Below are 19,383 nucleotides of genomic sequence, written 5' to 3' on the forward strand. Positions count from 1 at the left end.
CGGTATCCATCCACGTGTACTTAAGGAACTAAGTGTAGAAATAAGTGAAAATTCTTTTATTTCAGGAAGTGTTCCGGAGGATTGGAGGAAGGCAGATGTGGTTCCTATATTCAAAAAGGGTTCAAAATCCTTGCCTGGAAATTATAGACCTGTGAGCTTAACTTCTGTGGCTGGTAAAATATTTGAAAGGTTATTAAGGGATTATATTCAAGAATTCCTTGAGAAGAACATGGTTATCAGCAAAAATCAGCACGGTTTTATGAAGCACAGGTCGTGTCAAACTAACTTGATTGCATTCTACGAAGAAGTAAGTAGAAGTATAGATCAGGGTGTTGCAGTGGATGTGATCTATTTGGACTTTGCCAAGGCATTTGATACAGTTCCACACAGAAGATTAGTGTTCAAACTCAAGGAAATCGGTCTAGATGAAAATGCTTGTTCTTGGGTAGAACATTGGCTTAAAAACAGAGTACAAAGAGTTGTCGTTAATGGTAAATTTTCAAGCTGGACAGAGGTGGCAAGTGGTGTCCCTCAGGGGTCTGTTCTGGGACCCCTTCTATTTAACATGTTTATAAATGATCTTGAAGACAGCATTGAAAGTCATGTTTCAGTGTTTGCAGATGACACAAAACTTTGTAAAATAATACAATGTGAGCAAGATATTACTTTGCTGCAGAGGGATTTAGATAGACTGGAGGACTGGGCACTCAAATGGCAGATGAAATTTAATGTTGAAAAATGCAAAGTTATACACTTCGGCGTAAAGAATACACAAGCAACGTATACCCTTAATGGAAGCGAATTAGGGATAACAACACACGAAAAGGACTTGGGAATTGTTATAGACAACAAACTATGCAACAATGTGCAATGTCAATCAGCAGTGGCCAAGGCCAGTAGGGTATTGTCATGCATGAAAAAGGGCATTCATTCTCGGGACGAGAATATCATTTTGCCTCTTTATAAATCACTGGTAAGACCACACATTGAATATGCTGTGCAATTTTGGGCACCTGTTCTAAAGAAGGATATTATGGCACTAGAAAAAGTGCAGAGGCGGGCTACAAAATTAACAAATTTAACAAATTTAAACCTATTTAGTTTAGAAAAACGTCGCCTGAGAGTGGATATGATAACATTATACAAATATATTCGAGGCCAATACAAACCATTGTGTGGAAATCTATTCACAAACCGGACTTTACATAGGACACAAGGTCATGCGTTTAGACTAGAAGGAAGAAGATTTCGTCTAAGGCAAAGGAAAGGTTTTTTTACTGTAAGAACAATCAGGATGTGGAATTCTCTGCCTGAAGAAGTGGTTTTATCAGAGTCCATACAGATGTTCAAACAGCTACTAGATGCATACTTTCAAAAACAGAATATTCAAGGATATAATCTTTCAATGTAGGGTAATAACTGCTTGATCCAAGGATAAATCTGACTGCCATTCTGGGGTCAAGAAGGAATTTTTTTCCTAGCTTGTTGCAAAATTGGAAGTGCTTAAAACTGGGTTTTTTTTTGCCTTCTTTTGGATCAACAGCAAAAAACATATGTGAGGAAGGCTGAACTTGATGGACGCAAGTCTCTTTTCAGCTATGTAACTATGTAAAAATATTTATCCCCCTGTTCATAGTTACCATCCAGGAGATCAAGTGTGGATTAAAGAGTGGAATAATATACCGTTAGGGCCTAAGTGGAGGGGTCCTTATGTTGTTCTTTTGTCTACCCCTACAGCAATAAAAGTGGCCGAAGTGACTATGTGGATTCATCACTCCAGGGTTAAACCAGCAGCAGTAGATTCTTGGCAAGTTACACCAGATCCAGAGAATCCCTGCAAGATCCGGTTAAAGCGCACGACTCAGTCGGAGTGACGAGGAAACCTTGTGGATTACAATTATTGTTGTTACAGAGATTTGTAAGTGAGTGTTTAGACGGCCATAATAACGCCTGTCCGCTCACCAACGTATTATTAAAAGTCAGGAAAGTCTCGAAGGGACCCCTGTGAAGACGAGCAGAACTCCATTCCCTGCAGCCCTTACATCCTGGAAGCTGAGGTGCCATCGCATGGACGAAGACTGAGGATGCAGCCGACGAAAGAAGTGTTGATAATAATGTTTGTTTATATGTCTTTTTATATTCAGGAAGGTAGAGGTACCGACACTCCTAGCTGTGAGGTTTGCATTAAGACTACTCGAACAGGTAATCATATTTCCCAGACCCTAATTTGGCATTCACAATATCAGTGTAAAGGTGATGTGTCTAGGTGTAGATACCTAAGTATAGAATATAGTGTATGCCATTTAGGAGTAGGAGAACCTAGGTGCTTCAATCCGGAGTATCAACCCCGTACAATTTGGTTGACTCTCAGGAATGGAGATCCTCAGGGGACCCTAATAAATAAAACTGTGTTAGAAACCGTACATTCTTCGGGTGTTCTGCTATTTGATGCATGTAAAGCAATATCAAGTGGTAGAAAGCCGTGGAATGTATGTGGGGAACTTAGGTGGGAGAGAACGTATGGGTCTAACGATAAATATATTTGTCCCAGTAGTAAAAACAAGTATGTAAGTCCTAGATGCCCAGATAGGGAATATAATTATTGCCCATATTGGTCTTGTGTGGGGTGGGCAACTTGGGGACAGACAGCAGACCAGGATATGATTGTTACTAAGTTGCCTACCAAACCATACTGTAAGTCTATGGAATGCAACCCAGTCCATATTCTTATAAATAATCCTGACCAATTCTTAGATAGATATGGTAACTTATTTGGGTTTCAAATATATGGGACGGGTTTGGACCCTGGGACAATATTGTTTATAGGGATAGAGACCAATACTGTAACATCCCAAACTCATCAGGTATTCCATTCTTTTTATGAAGAGATGAGTGTAGATAATAAGATCCCCCATAACGCTAAAAACCTGTTCATAAATTTAGCTGAGAGTATTGCTAGTAGTCTTAATGTAACCAACTGCTATGTGTGTGGAGGTACTAACATGGGAGACCAATGGCCTTGGGAAGCAAAGGAGGTAATGTCCGGTTCTGAGGCAGTTGAACAATTAATATCTTCACAAGCCGATTATCAGATGAGTGTTAGAGGTAAATCTGAGTGGAGATTAAAAACCTCCATCATAGGTTATGTTTGCATAGCAAGGAAAGGAATGATGTTTAATACTTCTGTAGGGGAATTAACTTGTCTAGGGCAAAAAGCTTATGATGATGATGATACAAAGAATACAACTTGGTGGTCGGCTTCAAATGTCTCAGAACCATCTAACCCGTTTGCAAGATATGCCAATTTAAAGGACGTATGGTTTGACTTATCCATCACATCTAGTTGGAAAGCCCCAGCAAATGTGTACTGGATCTGTGGTAAGAAGGCCTATTCGGAGTTGCCACAGGACTGGGAAGGGGCATGTGTGTTGGGTATGCTCAAACCATCCTTCTTCTTGTTACCTATTGGAACAGGTGAGACTTTAGGTGTTAAAGTGTATGATGTGAATCATAGGAAGAAAAGAGGACCCATAGAGATAGGCGCCTGGGAAGATGATGAATGGCCTCCCCAGCGTATTATAGATTATTATGGGCCAGCCACTTGGGCAGAGGATGGTACTTTCGGGTATAGGACCCCAATATATATGCTCAACCGCATTATAAGGTTACAGGCGGTGGTTGAGATAATTAATAATGAGACCTCACAAGCGCTCAATCTTCTAGCGAAGCATAATACCAGAATGAGGACAGCAGTTTACCAAAATAGATTAGCCTTGGATTACCTATTGGCAGTAGAGGGAGGTGTATGTGGGAAGTTTAACCTGAGCAATTGCTGTCTTCAAATAGATGACGAAGGGCAAGCAATAGCTGAGCTTACTAGCCATATGGTTAAACTAGCGCATGTGCCTACTCAGGTATGGAAGGGGTATAATCCAAGTAGTTGGTTTGGTAACTGGTATGAGCAGTTTGGAGGGCTTAAGGCATTGGTAGGCGGAGTCATACTGATTTTAATGTTGTGTCTACTCCTGCCATGTCTTATTCCTTTAGTAGTTAGGTCAGTGCAGAGCCTGATAGAAAATATAGCAGAGAGAAAGGCTGCAGCACAGATAATGGCCATATATAAATATGAAGCTCTAAATCAGGGAGAACCAATGCAGGAAGAGGAGTGTTGAGGGATTCACATCATAGAAAAGTCTGGTCTGGTTCATGGTAACCTGAGGTGTATGCAAACCAAGGTTAAGTGATGCCTCCGTAATTGTGAAATATCAGAGGCATCAAAGGGGGGAATGTTGTGGAATCTCGGTAAAAATAAATTTAGTAGGCCGAGATTACCACGTGGCATGTGTACGTGCATATGCTGACGTATCGGTCAGTTGGTTGCACGTGGCAAAGATACGATCAGTAGTGTACGGAGCATGTGCGAGAATACCGGATATAGTATTCCCCTCCTCCATTGTGCTGGACAAGCCATGCGGTCAAGCAGGAAGTTAGTTCTTGTTCGTTTTGATTGGTTATGAGAATGTGCGGGTGGAGCTTAATATGGGAGGAGTTATGTGCCTATATAAGGAGCCTGCACTATTGTCCGGGGCTCAGAACTTGTTGTATTTTGGTGACATTAGTCCCTCTGAGTCCCGATCGGTGAACCAAATAAAGACTCTCTTCCTTCCTGAAGAAACCTGTGTCCATCTCTCTGTGCTTGGCTTCCGTCAGTTTCTCCGGTATCACTAGCAGCATTGGCTTACTCAGTGTAACGGACCGTTTCAGCATATGAGGGGTTAAAATCCGTTTAGGCGATAATCCCCTTTTCTCAGAAAGGCACAGCTACTGCAGAACATCAGAACTCACGAACTGGATATAGGGGAATAAGGTAGCACTCCAGCTGGAACCTCACAAATAGCTGCTAGCAGATGAATAGGAAAAGCAGACATCAGCTTACACTCCTAGCAGTCAAATCTCCAACAGCATACAGTGAATCCCCCCAAGAACGAGACAAGGCTCCGTGTTGAAGGTCAAGCAGTGGTCTGAGGTGCTGGGCACCCAGCCTGGTTTTTATTACATGAGTACACATACAGGCCACACCCAGGGGGAGGCATAAAATAACCAATAACATAGATGTTACCTCCCACACATCCCCTCCCCTTAGTGTGACACTTAATCCCATTATGTGTACAGTTCAAAATATACTTTTACACAACTTTCATAACTTTAAAACCATACATCACATTCACATAAAAATACATATTCACAATCAATCCATTCAGGGGAACAACATATTAAAAAATGGCATGAATCAGACCAGGGGTTAAAAAGTTAGTAAAAGTATCTTTTATTCCCCCTGGCTCAAACAGTAAAAGTAAAACATCCCCACAATTCATCCTGGCTTCCTCCCTTCTGCCCTGGAGATAATTGGAGAAGAAATCTAATTATCCAGGACTAGAGGCAGACTCCATTAACCACATGGTTGCAAAACAACATAAAACTCTTTAAAATACATAAAGTCACATTTTATACATTAAACACAGACATTTAACATATCCCCAGATAGCTCAGGTCTGCGTGCACATTATTAGGTGAATGGCACGCAGACCACACAAATACAGTTTAATTGCCATGGAGCCAAAGTCTTTCCCATAGTCTTTCATTATATGAATAGGCTCCATGGCATAGCTATCTGGGGGGTATCACTGCTCACACAGGGCAAGTACCGAATGGCCCCACTGTATTTAAAGGGCCAGAATGAGTGACATGCACTCTGTTAGGGCCGAATACTGTTTGTAAAGGGCCCAATCTCCCAGGGCCATAGTCCAAAGGCAGCAGGCGGGCAACCAGGCTCCTCCAATACAATGTGGCGAGATTGGTTTCGTCACATCTCTCCCCCTTTCCAAAAAGACTAACAGGGTACCTGACCTCCTGCCGGTCAGTGCCCTTGTTAGTCCAGCAACCCACCCATAAAGCAAAAAAAACAGTACAGCCCACCCACAATAAATAGTTACTACACCTGGGTAGAGGAGAAGTTTGTCCATGTCCAGGTGCCTCACCACGGCTGTGTAGGGGACTGGTAGGCTGCCTTGGTGGGTTGCTGAGTGGGCAGAGACCAGCGGTACTCTGTCCTGGTGCCAGCACTACCACCGGAGTAGTCTGGTTGGAGCCTGGTTGCTGGAGACGGACTGTCTCCCCCTTAGTTGCATAGCTCTGCTGCTGAGTGGGGAGACCGGTTGTCTCCCCCTTGGATACACAGCTCTTTTGTGGGGGGTTAGGACCGACCGTCCCTACCCCCTGTGTGGTGAGTGCAGAGACCACGGTCCCATCTGCACCGGTGGGGGGTTTACAGTCTCCCCCTGGTATATTAAGCTGCCGCTGGGGAGAGGGGGTAACAGGCTCCTCTCCCACTAGAACACTCTGCCGCTGGGGAAAGGAGACTGGGCTCTCTATTCCCTGCCCATTACGGATCCGCCGCTGGGGAGAGGTGGTAGCAAGCTCCTCTCCCATACATACTTTCCACTTTTGTGGAGGTAGACCAACTGTCTCTCCTCCCAATACAGTGTCCTGCCGCTGGGGAAAGGAGACTGGGCTCTCTATTCCCTGCACATCAATGATCCGCCGCTGGGGAGAGGTGGTAGCAAGCTCCTCTCCCATACATACTTCCATCATCTGTGGAGGGAGACCGACTGTCTCTCCTCCCAATACAGTGTCCTGCTGTTGGGGAAAGGAGACTGGGCTCTCTATTCCCTGCTGGACATTCTGCCTTTTGGGAAAGGAGACTGGGCTCTCTATTCCCAAAACATCACGCTGCTGTTGGGGGGTAGGACCAACTACCTCTGCCCCCTGTAACTCAGCCTGCCGCTGGGGAGGGAGGACGCTGCTCTCCTCTCCCTGCACTTCACATTGCCTTCCCGGCATATCACTCTGCTGCTGGGGGGTAGGACCAACTACCTCTGCCCCCTGTAACTCAGCCTGCCGCTGGGGAGGGAGGACACTGCTCTCCTCTCCCTGCACTTTACACTGCCGCTGGGGAATGTAGACTGGGCTCCCAATTCCCAATAAATCACGCTGCTGCTGGGGGGTAGGACCAACTACCTCTGCCCCCTGTAACTCAGCCTGCCGCTGGGGAGGGAGGACGCTGCTCTCCTCTCCCTGCACTTCACACTGCCTTCCCGGCATATCACTCTGCTGCTGGGGGGTAGGACCAACTACCTCTGCCCCCTGTAACTCACCCTGCCGCTGGGGAGGGAGGACGCTGCTCTCCTCTCCCTGCATTTCACACTGCCTTCCCGGCATATCACTCTGCTGCTGGGGGGTAGGACCAACTACCTCTGCCCCCTGTAACTCAGCCTGCCGCTGGGGAGGGAGGACGCTGCTCTCCTCTCCCTGCACTTCACACTGCCTTCCCGGCATATCACTCTGCTGCTGGGGGGTGGGACCAACTACCTCTGCCCCCTGTAACTCAGCCTGCCGCTGGGGAATGGAGACTGGGCTCCCAATTCCCTGCAGGACCGGTGGAGAGACCTCGGTCCCATCTCTACAGGCCACCTGGGGTTCTTCCCAGTAAATCTCTACAATATCTTCCCAGTGGAAGGGGTCTGGATCTGGGTCTGTCACCTTACTGTCCTGCTGAGCCTTCCCAATGAAGCGGAAGAGATCTTGGTAGTTTTGCTCCAGTTCCCACTCCAGGGCTGCTAGGTGAGCCAGGTCTTGCTCTACCTCATGGGGGTCATCCCACTCATGCCTAGCCTCCCTCTCATAGAAAATGTCCTGCAGTCTGGTTTGCGCAGGGCTCCCGAAGCCAGGCTCTGCAAAGGACTCCCATAACAAGCCAGGACCATCAAACTCCTCTCCCTCTGGCTTGTCATGTTCGGCTGTCCAGGGTATATACTGTGCCATATACCACCAGAGCGCCTGGTAGGCATCCTCCAGCCATAGCTCCTGCCATACCCGGTGCTCTAGTTCCTTCACCCATTCCTCCAGGGGCTGCTCTCCCAGGATGGGCATCCGCAGGGCCACTTGCTTCTGCAACCGCTGCTCTTCACTGGGGAGACTCTCACCCCGCTGGTATTGTACATTATCCAGGGCCTGGTACCAGATGCCTTTCCTTATTGCATCCCGGTCATCCATGTCACCCTTATTGTACTCCACTGCTGGTTCCATGCTGTTGCTTTTAGGGTCGCTGTACTGGGACATGCGTTGCCCTCAAATTGTACAATCCAGAGTAATGGTGTCTCCTGTAGCTGTCCTTCTGGCTGTAGGAACGATCCCGCCGCTTGCCACCAATTGTAACGGACCGTTTCAGCATATGAGGGGTTAAAATCCGTTTAGGCGATAATCCCCTTTTCTCAGAAAGGCACAGCTACTGCAGAACATCAGAACTCACGAACTGGATATAGGGGAATAAGGTAGCACTCCAGCTGGAACCTCACAAATAGCTGCTAGCAGATGAATAGGAAAAGCAGACATCAGCTTACACTCCTAGCAGTCAAATCTCCAACAGCATACAGTGAATCCCCCCAAGAACGAGACAAGGCTCCGTGTTGAAGGTCAAGCAGTGGTCTGAGGTGCTGGGCACCCAGCCTGGTTTTTATTACATGAGTACACATACAGGCCACACCCAGGGGGAGGCATAAAATAACCAATAACATAGATGTTACCTCCCACACATCCCCTCCCCTTAGTGTGACACTTAATCCCATTATGTGTACAGTTCAAAATATACTTTTACACAACTTTCATAACTTTAAAACCATACATCACATTCACATAAAAATACATATTCACAATCAATCCATTCAGGGGAACAACATATTAAAAAATGGCATGAATCAGACCAGGGGTTAAAAAGTTAGTAAAAGTAACTGGCTTGCAGCATGGCACAATCTGGCCCAAACAGAAGTAAAACATCCCCCACAATGCATCCCGGCTTCCTCCCTTCTGCCCTGGAGATAATTGGAGAAGAAATCTAATTATCCAGGACTAGAGGCAGACTCCATTAACCACATGGTTGCAAAACAACATAAAACTCTTTAAAATACATAAAGTCACATTTTATACATTAAACACAGACATTTAACATATCCCCAGATAGCTCAGGTCTGCGTGCACATTATTAGGTGAATGGCACGCAGACCACACAAATACAGTTTAATTGCCATGGAGCCAAAGTCTTTCCCATAGTCTTTCATTATATGAATAGGCTCCATGGCATAGCTATCTGGGGGGTATCACTGCTCACACAGGGCAAGTACCGAATGGCCCCACTGTATTTAAAGGGCCAGAATGAGTGACATGCACTCTGTTAGGGCCGAATACTGTTTGTAAAGGGCCCAATCTCCCAGGGCCATAGTCCAAAGGCAGCAGGCGGGCAACCAGGCTCCTCCAATACAATGTGGCGAGATTGGTTTCGTCACACTCAGGTCATACAACGCGGGTAAAAAATCATCCTCCATTAGGTCAGTTAAATGTCATTACTAAAGTACTTCTCCTTATAGCTTGTCGCGTACTTTACTTTGTTTATTAATATGTTATACAAGTTATTTATATACTCAGCCCGGTCTTATGCATGGCTTATTGCTAACTACGCTTTTCAGTATTATTTTAGGTAACATTATATACGTTTATATGTTGTTTTCTCCCCTCTGTTACGATATTACTGACACTGCGTACAAACGGGCCTTATTGGTTAAACGCAACTACAGCATATTAGGAGTTCTAGTCATCGCACCTACCAAATCTTCTTAACAGTATTTTTTTTCTCTTCTCTCCATGTATACGGTTAGTATCTACTATTTTGCTTGGCGGGAAAATTTTCTTTGGTTTCACCTAGGGGTTAGGATGTAAATTAAATTTGTGACATGTTTTAGGTTCAAGTAAGGATTATTCTTTCCACTTCAGTATACATCATACAAGACAAACATCAGGTACGTTAACCGTTTAAACCCAGGCAGGGTCACAAATAGGTTTGAGCTCTCGCCAAATTAGGTATGGTCCCATAGGCCTCTTCGCCTATAAGTCGAGTGGTCCCAAAAGGCATACGGTTAGCCCTTCCGTTCAGAGGTTCGTGCCCAATTGCCCCAATACATAGTTGTAGCCTTGCATCAAGTCATAGTTACATGTCACCGAGAGGCCAACACCCCGCCACCCACATCAGTGACACGAGGGCCCACGAGCCAAATCATAGGTAGTGCCTCTCATAGCCACTTGGCAAGTAGTCAGGGCTTCACCTGTCACCAACATAAGCTAGTTAATACAATTTCGCCAGTAGGCACTATCCTAGTAAGCTGGGCCACTACTCTTCTATACGGTACCATACTAACCTTGTCCATATGCCTCACTTTCATAGCATGTCTAACGCTTCTACACAAGAAGATGATCTGTCGGTGGCCAGCACCCCACTCAGATCAGGCTTGCAGAGACGACTCAATCCACCAAGTCCAGCTTTCAGCTATCGTTCCTGGACTATCCCTAAAATCACCTCAGAACTTAAAAAGAGGAATATTCCTTTCCCGGCTACAGCCAGGAAAGCCGAACTTTTTCGCTTATTAAATATTACTGAAGACAACGAAATACCTCGCCCTAGTTCTGAATTCAATGTGCAAAATAGCCTTGCTGAATTACACGTCATGATGGCCTCCCTTGTTTCTTCAGTAGCAACGATTAATAATAGGTTGGATAATCTGGAGTCAAATAATGTTCTGTTGCTCAGCCCGCACGTAACCCAGGAGGTAAAGATAACCCTCTACCAGCTAACAGAGCTACCAATATCATAAATCCTATTCACCTCATTCCTCAGTCTCTAAGACGTGACATTATAGAGGGGAAGGACATCAACTTGGCCTCACTACTGATAGCATCTCAAGACGTGGTAGAGAACAGGGCTTATACCTTTGAGGATCTGTCAGTAGTGATGAAGTCTAGAGATCCTAGACTAAAAAGGAAACTTTACATCCCCAAATTTGTCCTCGAAGTCGGTCTGTACAGAGACGTGATCTGTACTGCTTTCCCCCTCCGTAGAGAGGAACTTGACTTATACCTTCATAAAGTGGTTGAGTTAGCATACAAGTACGGGGGCTATGCATTTTATGATTATCATAAGTCATTCTCTTCCAGATCCACAGCATCGCTGTTCCAGTACTATACAATTACTGATTGGGCACAGCTAGACACAGAATTGTTTCTTATGCATTTTGCAGGCCTTAAAACCCCTTCCTGTGCTATATGCTCTTCTGCTGCTTATTCAGTCAATTTCTGTCCTGAAAACGTAGCAACCCCTTCTACCAGTAACGCCAATACTGCTCACTAATCCAACACGACCCACAGGGAAGTGAGAGACAAACTAGGCAGGCCATTTGTTTTTCTAGGTAAAGCACAAGTCTGCAATAATTTCAATGCCGGGGGGTTGCAGTTATAGTGCTTGTAGGCTTCTTCACATGTGCTCACTGTGTTTCAGAGCACATGCCAAAACAATGTGCCCCAACAGATTGTACCCTAACAAATCTTCCACTCCAATAAACGTACCTAAGTTGCAACGCTACCTGTCTAATCATCCTTCTTTTCATTTGGTGGAATTTCTCACTGCTGGTTTCACTAATGGGTTTCCCACAGGGTTCGTGTCACTCCCCACAGGTGTTTTGGAATGCCCCAACTTACAGTTGGCACTCACAGATCCAGACAGCATACAAGAACTCTTACAGAAAGAAATCTCCAATGGTTTCATGATAGGTCCTTTCTCTACCCCTCCTTTCACTTCCTGGAGGACAAACCCTCTAGGAATCGCCACAGGGAAATATAACAATAAAAAGAGACTGATTATTGACTTCTCTGCACCTCATTCATCCCCTACACCTAGCCTTAATGCTCTGACCCCATCAGAAGACTTTTCCCTTCAATACGCCAGAATTGACGATGCCATCCAAGCAATCATTCATTCCGGGAAGGCAGCCTGGTTAAGTAAATCTGACATCACTAACACCTTTAAACTACTTCCCATCCATCAATCACTCTGGCATCTGCATGGAGTTAAGTGGCAAAACAGCTACTATTTTGCTACCAGACTGACCTTCGGTTCCAAAAGTCGCCCTAAGCTATTCAACATATTCGCTTTAACATGACTCCTACTGAACTTTTACAGATGTTCAGTAGTCATACATTACTTAGACGACTTCCTCACCATCGAACCACACCAACACATGCCCCACAGTCTTAATCACATGCTCAATCTGTTCAAAGACTTAGGAGTCCCAGTAGCCCAGGACAAAACAGAAGGTCCCAACACGGAGATTACTTTCCTGGGAATTACGCTCAATTCTGTCTCTATGCAGTCCATCCTGCCTCAAGAGAAAGTAGACCATATTCTGTCTTACATATACATCTGCACCTCACAAGGCACTTGCACCAGGAATTTTCAGGAATTTTTCATGTTTCATCCATCAGCGAACCCGCAATAGCTGGACAAAAGTGGTAAGTGGTGTCCCTCAGGGTTCTGTATTGGGACCGCTTCTATTTAACATATTTATAAATGATCTTGAAATGGGCATTGAAAGCCATGTATCAGTGTTTGCAGATGACACAAAACTTTGTAAAGTAATAAAATGTGAGCAGGATATTGCCTTGCTGCAGAGTGATTTGGATAGATTGGGGGACTGGGCACTAAAATGGCAGATGAAATTTAACGTAGAAAAATGCAAAGTTATGCACTTCGGGGTTAAGAATGCACAAGCAATTTACACCCTAAAAATGGTAGTGAACTAGGGATAACCACACACGAGAAGGATTTGGGAATTGTTATAGACAACAAATTAGGTAGCAATATGCAATGTCAATCTGCCGTTGCTAAGGCCAGTAAGGTTTTGTCATGTATAAATAGGGGCATATCTATTTAATGTTTCTTTATTGTTGGAAAAATTCCTTTTCAATTACACTTTTATATAAACATACAGAGACAGTACCATCGGATATTTCATACAAATGTATACATACTTCTACAAAAGATTATAATATAATCTAGGTAACCTACATCATATACCTTACCCAGATGGCATCCAAATTTTAACATAACATAGCAAACATTACAATACTTGGGAGCAGGAAGCAGTAGAAATTAGCAAGTTATCTAGGACGATCTTAAACTTAGATATCATATTGTTAAGATACTGAGTATATTTTCTATCATCAATATAAAACTCAACTCGACTTTACAATTCGACTTCTGGTTATTATATGGGAGCTATATCCTATACCCCGGTAGATAGCGTTAAACAATATTTAGATAAGACAAGAAAGAAAGAAAGCAATCAGATCAAGTGAAACAGTCTTTGATTTTCGATAACCACTTTCCTAAGTGGTGTATGTGCTTCTGTCATTGTTAAAGAAAGCAACACCTCTTTCCATTTCAAGCTGATATAATAATTGGGTTATAAACTGTCTATTATCAGGTGTATGAGTTTGTTTCCAAGATCTTGCTATTAATATCTTCGCCGCTATAAAAGAATGTATAATTAATATTAGCTGGTCTTTTGGGAGTCTATTCCATCTCAGGTGGAGTAAACCCGTATATGGGTACTTTTTAACTTTAATATTAAAGAACTCTAAAAAAGAGTAGATTGAATCCCATAAGTTCGAAATTTTTGGGCAACTCCACCATATATGTAACATATCCCCTTCATACTTTTGACATCTCCAACATAGAGACAAATTTAATGTAGATATTTTGGCTAGTCTCGTTGGTACTAAGTACCACCTATGATAAACTTTAAAAAAAGTTTCTATTAAGTTTAAACAATGTATATATTTTCTCAGTACTTTCATGGGTGTACACCAGACCCTATCAGTCAAAACTATATTGAGATCTTTCTCCCATTGTTTTTTCGCCGTAGGGTAGATGTCTGAATAAACTTGTCTGATCAGATCTGTAGCCAGGGAGCATATCGATTTTGTTGTTTCTTTCTCAAAAATCCTATACACTAAATTGTTTAAATCACTGTCTCTTTTTAATAGAGATTCGTTTATAAATCCTCTAGCTCTAAAATAAGAGAATATCTCTGTATCAGAGAGGTTTAATTTTAATTTAAGATCGTTGAATGGCATCAGCTTTTTCATTTTGAAGGAGATCTGACATACATCTCTCTTTCAGATCTCCATTTATGGAGATTCATATCGGGGATAGTCCTTTCAATAACTCTTATGTTTACTCCTTCAATTATCTTGGTTGATATCTTGAGTAATTTTTTAATTCGTTGCCATTCTCCGATCAAGTGAGATACAATCATAGAATTAGCTTGCATTAAATGTGTATTATAATTAGTTCTATCGTCCCAAATCATAAGCGAAAGGTCTTTCTCATTTATCCTTATTGATTCTATCTGATACCATGGTTGTTTTCTTGAATCAGAGCTCTGAAACTTGTGTATATGGGAAATTATATTAGCAGCATATATGTCTTTTATTAGTGGGAAGGCCATTCCTCCTTGATTAATTTTTTTTGTTAAAATTTGAGATTTTATCCTTGGTGTTTTCCCTTTCCAAATGAAATTAGAAAAAGAGTGTTGGAGCATGTCCAACCATGGTTTAGGAACTTTCAGTGGGATCATGTTGAACAAATAAGTCCATTTGGGAATAACATATGCTTTTACTGTGTTAACTCTTCCCCACCATGAAATTTCTAAGGGGCGCCAACCCCTTAGAATCATATTGGTATGTTTAAGTAGTTTTAGAGTAGTTTTTAGTCCAATGAAAATTATATTTTTCTTGGAGAGAGGCTAAAACGCGGAGATTTATATTGATTGTTAAAGCTATTGTTTTATGGAGATTTATCTTATAGTTAGAGACATCCTCATATTTCTTAATCTCCTTCATTAAGTTAAAGAGAGAAATCTTCGGGTCTGTTATTGAGATCAATACATCATCTGCGTATAGGCATATCTTAGCTTCTACGTCTTCAATTATCACTAGTGTTGTCGTGAACCCGAAATTTTCGAATCGCGAACGGCGAACGCGAACTTCCGCAAATGTTCGCGAACCGGCAAACCGCGCGAACCGCCATTGACTTCAATGGGCAGGCGAATTTTAAAAACAACAGGGACTCTTTCTGGCCACAATAGTGATGGAAAAGTTGTTTCAAGGGGACTAACACCTGGACTGTGGCATGCCAGAGGGGGATCCATGGCAAAACTCCCATGGAAAATTGCACAGTTGATGCAGAGTCTGCTTTTAATCCATAAAGGGCAGAAATCACCTAACATTGACACCTGTCCTCAAAGCCCAGCCCTGATACACACTGACACAGAGCAGAATAGAGACTGTTCCCCCTACATAGGGTCACTTGGCAGATATGGATTGACACCTGTCCTCAAAACCCCTGATACAAACTGACACAGAGCAGAATAGGGACTGTTCCCCCTACATAGGGTCACTTGGCAGATATGGATTGACACCTATCCTAATGATCCCTGATACACACTGACACAGAGCAGAATAGAGACTGTTCCCCCTACATAGGGTCACTTGGCAGATATGGATTGACACCTGTCCTCAAAACCCCTGATACACACTGACACAGAGCAGAATAGGGACTGTTCCCCCTACATAGGGTCACTTGGCAGATATGGATTGACACCTGTCCTCAAAACCCCTGATACACACTGACACAGAGCAGAATAGAGACTGTTCCCCCTACATAGGGTCACTTGGCAGATATGGATTGACACCTATCCTAATGATCCCTGATACACACTGACACAGAGCAGAATAGGGACTGTTCCTCCTACATAGGGTCACTTGGCAGATATGGATTGACACCTGTCCTCAAAACCCCTGATACACACTGACACAGAGCAGAATAGGGACTGTTCCCCCTACATAGGGTCACTTGGCAGATATGGATTGACACCTGTCCTCAAAACCCCTGATACACACTGACACAGAGCAGAATAGAGACTGTTCCCTGTCCACAGAGACCATGATACACACTTTCACAGAGCAGAATAGAGACTGTTCACCGTCCACAGAGACCATGATACACACTGACACAGAGCAGAATAGAGACTGTTCCCCCTACATAGGGTCACTTGGCAGGTATGGATTGACACCTGTCCTCAAAGCCCCTGATACACACTGGGGGGAGCTACTGTCCTCCCCAACCCCTGCGCGGTGGGTGGGGGCCATAAATCACAATGGGGTGACCTACTGTCCTCCCCCCCTCGGCCCCCACCCCTGCGCGGTGGGTGGGGGGCATAAATCACAATGGGGAGGCCATCTTTCCTCCCCCCGGCCCCCATCCCTGCGCGGTGGGTGGGGGGCATAAATCACAATGGGACGGACCTACTGATAGGAGTGGAGTATTGTTCATATCAGTTTAATACCTTCCGCGTCTTCTATCAGTGGACGTGTAAATGGCAGAGATTTTTAATTGTTGAATCACCTCCCCTTTTTAGGCCAAGGTGGGAAGATGCTTAGACCACTGGTATATTGGTGCCATCTTGGAGGATTTTAATTTTTGGTTTGGTTTTTGAAGCCACAGTGCTGCACCAGTGGGCCTAAAAATTAGGCATGTACACATGCCTGAAAAATTTGGTATTGTTGCAGCCGCTGCTGTAGCAGCGGCCAGAAAAATTGATGTTTGTTTCACAGGCAGAAAGTGCCCTAAAACATGGCGGCTTGAACCCTAGTTGGTGTCGGATAAGTCACGCAAGTCAAACGTCATTCAGAGCTAAAATACAGCAGCGTGTGGACCATTTTTAGCCCAAGGCAGCTCATCTTATCAGGCCTTTTTTAAGCGAATGTATCGCCCAGTGTCAGTCCCTTCGGGATCCATCCCTCATTCATCTTAATAAAGGTGAGGTAATCTAGACTTTTTTGACCTAGGCGACTTCTCTTCTCAGTGACAATACCTCCTGCTGCACTGAAGGTCCTTTCTGACAGGACACTTGAAGCGGGGCAGGCCAGCAGCTCTATCGCAAATTGGGATAGCTCAGGCCACAGGTCAAGCCTGCACACCCAGTAGTCAAGGGGTTCATCGCTCCTCAGAGTGTCGATATCTGCAGTTAAGGCGAGGTAGTCTGCTACCTGTCGGTCGAGTCGCTCTCTGAGGGTGGATCCCGAAGGGCTGTGGCGATGCATAGGACTTAAAAAGGTCCACATGTCCTCCATCAACAACACGTCTTTAAAACATCCTGTCCTTGCCGGCGTGGTTGTGGGAGGAGGAGGAGGAGGATGACTTCCACCTCTCCCCCTGTTAGATTCCCGTTGTGCTGTGACATCACCCTTATACGCTGTGTAAAGCATACTTTTTAATTTATTTTGCAAATGCTGCATCCTTTCCGACTTGTTGTAATTGGGTAACATTTCCGGCACTTTCTGCTTATACCGGGGGTCTAGTAGCGTGGACACCCAGTACAGGTAGTTCTCCTTCAGCCGTTTTATACGAGGGTCCCTCGACAGCATGAAAGACCCCATTTGCACAAGGTTGGATGCCGAGCTACTCATTTCCCGTTCCTCCTCCTCACTGATGTCATTGAAGGTATGTTCTTCCCCCCAGCCACGTACAACACCACGGGTACCAGATAGGTGACAACGAGCACCCTGGGATGCCTGTTGTGTTTGGTCTTGCTCCTCCTCCTCCTCCTCAAAGCTACAATCCTCCTCTGACTCCTCTTCCTCACAATCCTCTTCCAGCGTTGCCGCAGGTCCAGCAAGCGATGCTGATAAGGCTGTTTCTGGTGGTGATGGTGACCACAACTCTTCCTCTTCCTCTTCCTCTTCACGCTCATCTACAGCCTGATCCAGCACTCTTCGCAGGGCACGCTCCATGAAGAAAACAAATGGTATGATGTCGCTGATGGTGCCTTCGGTGCGACTGACTAGGTTTGTCACCTCCTCAAAAGGACGCATGAGCCTACAGGCATTGCGCATGAGCGTCCAGTAACATGGCAAAAAAATTCCCAGCTCCCCAGAGGCTGTCCTAGCACCCCGGTCATACAAATATTCATTAACAGCTTTTTCTTGTTGGAGCAGGCGGTCGAACATTAGGAGTGTTGAATTCCAACGTGTAGGGCTGTCGCAAATCAAGCGCCTCACTGGCATATTGTTTCGCCGCTGGATATCGGCAAAGTGAGCCATGGCCATGTAGGAACGCCTGAAATGGCCACACACCTTCCTGGCCTGCTTCAGGACGTCCTGTAAGCCTGTGTACTTATGCACAAAGCGTTGTACGATCAGATTACACACATGTGCCATGCACGGCACATGTGTCAACTTGCCCAACTTCAATGCCGCTATCAAATTTATTTCGTTGTCACACACCACTTTACCGATATCCAGTTGCTGCGGAGTCAGCCACTTTTCCACCTGTGCGTTCAGGGCGGACAGGAGTGCTTGTCCGGTGTGACTCTCTGCTTTCAAGCAAGTCAAACCCAAGACGGCGTGACACTGCCGTATCCGGGATGTGGAATAGTACCTGGGGAGCTGGGGGGGTGCCGTTGATGTGGAGCAAGAAGCAGCGGCACAAGAGGACTCAGCCGAGGAGGTTATGGAAGAGGATGGAGTAGGAGGAGTAGAGGAGGTGGCAGCAGGACTGCCTGCAATTCGTGGCGGTGTCACCAACTCCTCTGCAATGCCACGCATTCCTTGCTTGTCAGCTGTCAGCAGGTTTACCCAATGCGCAGTGTAGGTGATATACCTGCCCTGACCATGCTTTGCAGACCAGGTATCAGTGGTCAGATGGACCCTTGCCCCAACACTGTGTGCCAGACATGCCATGACTTCGTTTTGCACAATCGAGTACAAGTTGGGGATTGCCTTTTGTGAAAAGAAATTCCGGCCGGGTACCTTCCACTGCGGTGTCCCAATAGCTACAAATTTTTTGAATGCCTCAGACTCAACCAGATTGTATGGTAAAAGCTGGCGGGCTAATAGTTCGGACAAGCCAGCTGTCAGACGCTGGGCAAGGGGGTGACTTGGTGACATTGGCTTCTTACGCTCAAACATGTCCTTGACAGACACATGACTGTGGGCAGATGAGCGGGAACTGCTCAAGGCGGGAGACGGAGTGGCGGATGGTTGAGAGGGGGCAAGAAGGACAGCAGTGGTTGACGTGGCTGAAGATGCTGGACCAGGAGGAGGATGGCGGCTTAGAGTAGGCGTGCTGCTTGTACTCATGTGTTGATCCCATAGGCGTTTGTGATGTGAGATCATGTGCCTACGCAAAGCAGTTGTACCTAGGTGGGTGTTGGACCTCCCACGACTCAGTTTCCTTTGGCACAGGTTGCAAATGGCATCGCTGTTGTCCGAGGCAGACACACAAAAAAAATGCCACACTGCTGAGCTCTGCAATGACGGCATTCTGGTGGTGGACACAGCATGCGTTGATTGGCGTGCTGTCGGGCTAACCCCGGGTGCCGA

Source organism: Pelobates fuscus, chromosome 3, assembly GCF_036172605.1.
Source record: "Pelobates fuscus isolate aPelFus1 chromosome 3, aPelFus1.pri, whole genome shotgun sequence".
Lineage (NCBI taxonomy): Eukaryota > Metazoa > Chordata > Amphibia > Anura > Pelobatidae > Pelobates > Pelobates fuscus.